The following is a 6,000-nucleotide window of genomic DNA, read 5'->3' as shown; positions in this document are numbered from 1 at the left end:
TATTCCCAGCATTTTCTGTTTTTACTTTAGATTTCCAGTATCTGCAGTATTTTGCTTTTGTCTGAGATCTAGCGTATTTTTTTAAATGTTCAAAATAATATCCAGAGCAAAGGAATATGATCAAAAACAATAATAGATTGTTAATTATATAGTATGTTCTCGCACCAAGGATATTTAGTGTTTCCAAACATCACCTGGACCAGATTTCTTTTATCACATATTGTGTAGAGAGGAATCTAGAGTAATTTACGTCTCTTCTAATGGGGGTGGATGTCACTAACCTTTTTAAAAATAAATATAGAGTACCTAATTCATTTTTTTCCAATTAAGGGGCAATTTAACGTAGCCAATCCACCTACCCTGCCCATCTTTGGGTTGTGGGGGCGAAACCCACGCAAACACGGGGAGAATGTGCAAACTCCACACGGATAGTGACCCATAGCCGGGACCAAACCTGGGACCTCATCGCTGTGAGGCAGCAGTGCTATCCACTGTGCCACCGTGCTGCCCTAGGATGACACTAAGCTTTGACAGAATACAAACAATAGGTTTAAAGAAGGGGGTCAGGTTTATTTAAGTACATGTTTTGCAGACATTGATGAAGGAATTGTGTTCGCAGTTCATTACACTTATATATATTATTAAAGATGATATATTATGGCTGCCCACAAATATTTCATAGGCTTCTGAGCAGCAACTTACAATTTCTAGGGATCTATTTCAGCATGGTGCACTCTACAGGGAGTCCATGACATGTATAAGCAGAGTGGGTAATAACGTCATTCTTTAATTAGTTTGAAGAATCCTTAGTCCCTCTCCACAGATACTTTCAGACCTGCTGAGATTGTCCAGTATTTTCTGTTTTTGTTGTTGTATAAATTGAATATTTTATTGCAATGTTAAATCATCTCGAGAAACTGAAATAAAAAGATGGGATTAAGAAAGAGAAGTAACAGAAACAAAAGGTGTAAAACTAAATTATTTAATTTAAACAAATTCCCAGCAATTAATTTTAAAAAATAAATTTAAGAATACCCAATTCTTTTTTTCCCAATTAAGGGGCAATTTAGCGAGGTCAATTCACCTATCCTGCACATCTTTTTGGGTTGTGGGAGTGAGACCCACGCAGACACTGGGAGAATGTGCAAACTCCACACGGACAGTGACCTGGGGCCGGGATCAAACCTGGGTCCTTGGCGTCGTGAGGCAGCTGTGCTAACCACTGCACCACTGTGCTTCCCTTACCCAGCAATAATTAATATCTGAAGGAGCGAGATTCCACATTTGTAAAAGTTTCATTTTAAAGGCTGGAGAGGCTATTTGGTAGCAATTAAGATTCATCAATCACATCATTAACCAACATTTGAATGCACCAGCTTTTCCTGACATGTTTTTTCTTGTGAAATATATTTTATTGACATTTTTCAAACCGAGATTTTCCATTTTTGCAACTTAATAAAGGAATATGCATTAAACGTTATTTAAATAATATATTAAACTAACAACAAATGAAAAAAAAGAGAGATAAACAAAAAGCAAATATCAACAACTGGCAAAAAAACAAAAGCACGGGTTAATACCTCCCCCCCCCCCCCCCCCCCCCGGGTTGCTGCTGCTGTCTTTTCTGTTTTTCCATTATCGTTCCGCGAGATAGTCAAGGAACGGTTGCCACCGCCTGGTGAACCCCTGAGCCGATCCTCTTAACGCATATTTTATTCGCTCCAGTCTTATGAACCCTGCCATGTCGTTTATCCAGGCCTCCAAGCCCGGGGGCTTCGCTTCTTTCCACATGAGTAGAATCCTTCGCCAGGCTACTAGGGACGCAAAGGCCAGAACGTCGGCCTCTTTCGTCTCCTGTACTCCCGGTTCTTCTGCAACCCCAAATATAGCTAACCCCCAGCTTGGTTTGACCCGGACCCCCACCACCTTTGAGACCACTCTTGCCACACCCTCCCAGAACTCATGCAGTGCCGGACATGACCAGAACATGTGGGTGTGGTTCGCCGAGCTTCCCGAGCACCTCCCACACCTATCCTCCACCCCAAAAAACCTGCTCAGTCTTGCTCCCGTCATATGCGCCCTGTGTAGAACCTTAAATTGAATCAGGCTAAGCCTGGCACATGAGGACGAGGAATTTACCCTGCTTAGGGCATCTGCCCACAGCCCCTCCTCAATCTCTTCCCCCAGTTCCTCTTCCCATTTTCCCTTCAGCTCCTCTAACATCGTCTCCCCCTCTTCTCTCATCTCCCTGTATATTTCCGACACTTTACCTTCTCCAACCCATCCCCCCGAAATCACTCTATCCTGGATACCTTGCGTCGGGAGCTGCGGAAATTCCCTCACCTGTTGCCTCGTAAATGCCCTCACTTGCATGTATCGGAAAGCGTTCCCTGGTGGCAACTTATATTTTTCTTCCAATGCTCCCAAACTCGCAAACGTCCCATCCACAAACAGGTCCTTCAGCTTCCTAATTCCTGCTCGCTGCCAACATTGAAATCCCCCATCTATCCTCCCCGGGACGAACCTGTGGTTATTCCTTATCGGGGACCACACCGAGGCACCCGTCACTCCCCTGTGTCGTCTCCACTGCCCCCAGATCTTCAAGGTCGCCACCACCACTGGGTTTGTGGTGTACCTTTTCGGGGAGAACGGTAGCGGCGCCGTCGCCAGCACTTTCAGGCTTGTTCCCTTACAGGACGCCATCTCCAGCCTTTTCCACGCCGCACCTTCCTCTTCCCACATCCACTTACAAACCATCGACACATTAGCGGCCCAATAGTAGTCACTCAGACTCGGCAGTGCCAATCCCCCTCTGTCCCTACTACGCTGCAGGAACCCCCTCTTTACCCTCGGGGTCTTTCCTGCCCATACAAAGCTCGTAATGCTCCTATCTATTTTTTTAAAAAAGGGCCTTAGTAATCAGGATGGGGAGGCACTGAAACACGAAAAGAAACCTCAGGAGGACCACCATCTTGACCGCCTGTACTCTGCCCGCCAATGACAGGGGCACCATATCCCACCTCCCAAAGTCCTCCTCCATCTGCTCTACCAGCCGCGTCAGGTTAAGTTTGTGTAGGGTTCCCCAGTTCCTGGCCACCTGAATCCCCAGGTATTGAAAATTTCCTGTCACTCTCCCCAGCGGCAGAGCATCTATCCCCCTGCCCTGTTCCCCGGGGTGCATCACAAAAAGTTCGCTCTTTCCCATATTTAATTTATATCCCGAGAACTCTCCAAACTCCCTGAGTATCTGCTTTACCTCTGGCATCCCCTCTACTGGGTCCGCCACATATAGCAGTAAATTGTCTGCATACAGTGACACTCGATGTTCCTCTCCCCCTCTAAGCACCCCCTCCACTTCTTAGAGTCCCTCAGCACTATGGCCAATGGCTCAATTGCCAACACGAACAGTAACGGGGACAGGGGGCACCCCTGTCTTGTACCCCAATGTAATCTGAAGTAACCCGAACTTTGCCTATTTGTAACAACGCTTGCCACCGGGGCCCCGTAGAGGAGTCTAACCCATCTAATGAACCCCTCCCCGAACCCAAATCTCTTCAGCACCTCCCACAGATAGTCCCACTCCACTCTATCGAATGCCTTCTCTGCATCCATCGCCACCACTATCTCTGCCTCCCCCTCCGGTGGGGGCATCATCATCACCCCCAGCAACCTTCGTATATTGGCGTTCAATTGTCTCCCTTTAACAAACCCTGTCTGGTCGTCATGTACCACCCCTGGGACGCACTCCTCTATCCTTGTCGCCATCACTTTGGCCAGCAGCTTGGCATCTACGTTTAGGAGGGAGATGGGCCTGTATGACCCGCACTGCAGCGGTGGGGGGGGGGGGGGAGAAAAAAATTCCCCGTCCAACATTCTTACCTATTAGCCCTCCCCTCTCCCCACTTTACATTTCTGTGCCACCACCTCGCTACCTCTCTCCAGGCATCAATTTCTCAAGTCTAGTCCAATTTCTCTTCCTGAATGAATGTCCATGCCTCCTCCGCCGTCTCGAAGTAGTGGTGTTTGCCCTGGTGTGTGACCCACAATCTTGCCGGCTGCAGCATCCCAAATTTGACTTTCTTCCTATGGAGCACCGCCTTGGCCCGATTGAAGCTCGCCCTCCTTCTCGCCACCTCCGCACTCCAATCTTGATATACGCGTATCACCGCGTTCTCCCACTTGCTGCTCCGTGTCCTCTTAGCCCAACTCAGGACCATCTCCCTGTCCCTGTAGCGGTGGAACCTCACCACTATTGACCGTGGTGTTTCCCCTGCCTTTGGTCTTCTCACGAGGACCCGGTACGCTCCCTCCACTTCCATGGGCCCGTTGGGGCCTCAGCTCCCATTAGAGTATGGAGCATCGTACTCACATACGCCCCAGCATCAGCCCCCTCTGTCCCTTCAGGGAGACCTAAAATCCTTAGATTCTTCCTCCTCGAGCTGTTCTCCAGGGCTTCCAGCCTTTCTATGCACCTCTTATGTAGTGCCTCGTGCGTCTCCGTTTTTACCACCAGGCTCTGTATCTCGTCTTCGTTCTCGGCTGCCTTTGCCTTCACTCCACGGAGTTCCATCGCCTGGACCCTTTTGTGTTTCCTTCAATCCCTCGATTGCCAGTAACATCGGCGCCAGCACCTCTTTCTTGAGCTCCTCCACACATTGTCGGAGGAACTCCTGCTGTTCCGGGCCCCATACCATCTGGGCTCCCTCGGCCGCCATCTTGCTTCTCCCTTCTCTTCCCTGCCGCTGCTCCAGAGGATCCTCCGCAATCCGGACACTGCTGTCGCTCCTTTCCATCCACACCCGGGGGGACTTCTCCCTTTGTCACCTCACACTGCGTTTGGCCGTAAAAAATTTCCGTTGGGGCTCCCGATAAGAGCCCAAAAGTCCGTTGAAACGGGAGGTGCCGAAACGTGCGGCTTAGCTGGTCATCGCCGCAACCGGAAGTCCTTTTTCTGACATGTTTAACGGTTATCTAGTCGGTAAATAACCCTTCATGTGTTTTTTTTTTCCAATAAACATTTTATTGAGGTATTTCTTTTGCATTGTAACAACAACAAAATCAACAATGTACACAAGGAAAATATTAACATAGTGCAAATACCATCTCCCACTCCCTCAGGTCCTACCATTGTTTACCCCCCTAATCTATGCTAACCTAACTCCCCCACCCCTTCTGCTGACGATTAATTCTCTGTGAGGATGTCGACGAATGGTTGCCACCTCCGGGCGAACCCTAACAGAGATCCTCTCATGGCGAACTTAATTTTCTCCAGGCAGAGGAAGCCAGCCATGTCCGAAAGCCAGGTCTCCGATTTCGGGGGCATTGAGTCCCTCCATGTTTGTAATATGTGCTTCCGGGCTACCAGGGAAGCAAAGGCCAAATCATCTGCCTCTTCTCCTCCTGGATTCCCGGATCCTGCGACACCCCGAAAATCGCCACCTCTGGACTCATTGCCACCCTCGTATTTAATACCGTGGACATGGCGTCAGCAAACCCCTGTCAAAATCCCCTCAATTTTGGAAACCTTCATATGTTTTAATATTGTCTCGTAGCAAGATACGAGTGTAGGAAAGCATGTGGAAGAGTAGAGAAAATTGAACAGCGGCTTTCAAATTTGAGTTTAACTGTGCATGAAGTTTGCCATCCAATTGATTCTATTATAACAGTGAGCGTTAATAGCTTCATTATTATTCATAATGCAAATTCTGGCCTTTGTAATTGCCCAGGGCTTATTCCTTAAATTGTTATTTCCTTAAAGACTGCTTTATATAATTATAAAGTCTTCCCTTCACCTGGCTTTATATTCTGCAATTGTTATTCTTGGTATGCATTGCTTTATGATTTTTTTAAAAAATCATTTTTATTAAAAGTTTTCATAAAATATCAATAACAAAATGAGAAAAAAAAAGAACCCAACAGGGTTAAATACAAAACACAGTCCAGAAAAGCAACCCTCCATACCCCCTCCCCCAGTACATAAATAATAAATTAACATTAACA

General features: G+C 47.4%; 1 long non-coding RNA gene across 1 annotated transcript in view; it reads right to left on the bottom strand.

Moving 5' to 3' along the window:
• Positions 1–568: 568 nt before the first annotated feature.
• Positions 569–6,000, bottom strand: part of LOC140425611 (uncharacterized) — a 39,455-nt gene continuing 34,023 nt past the window's right edge. Inside the window, exon 5 of the long non-coding RNA XR_011947905.1 lies at positions 569–917. This is a non-coding gene — a long non-coding RNA (uncharacterized lncRNA). The remainder of the gene's footprint in view (positions 918–6,000) is intronic.

The sequence above is a fragment of the Scyliorhinus torazame genome, chromosome 6 (assembly GCF_047496885.1).
Source record: "Scyliorhinus torazame isolate Kashiwa2021f chromosome 6, sScyTor2.1, whole genome shotgun sequence".
NCBI classification, from domain to species: Eukaryota; Metazoa; Chordata; class Chondrichthyes; order Carcharhiniformes; family Scyliorhinidae; genus Scyliorhinus; species Scyliorhinus torazame.
This window is presented reverse-complemented; position numbering and strand designations above follow the sequence as displayed.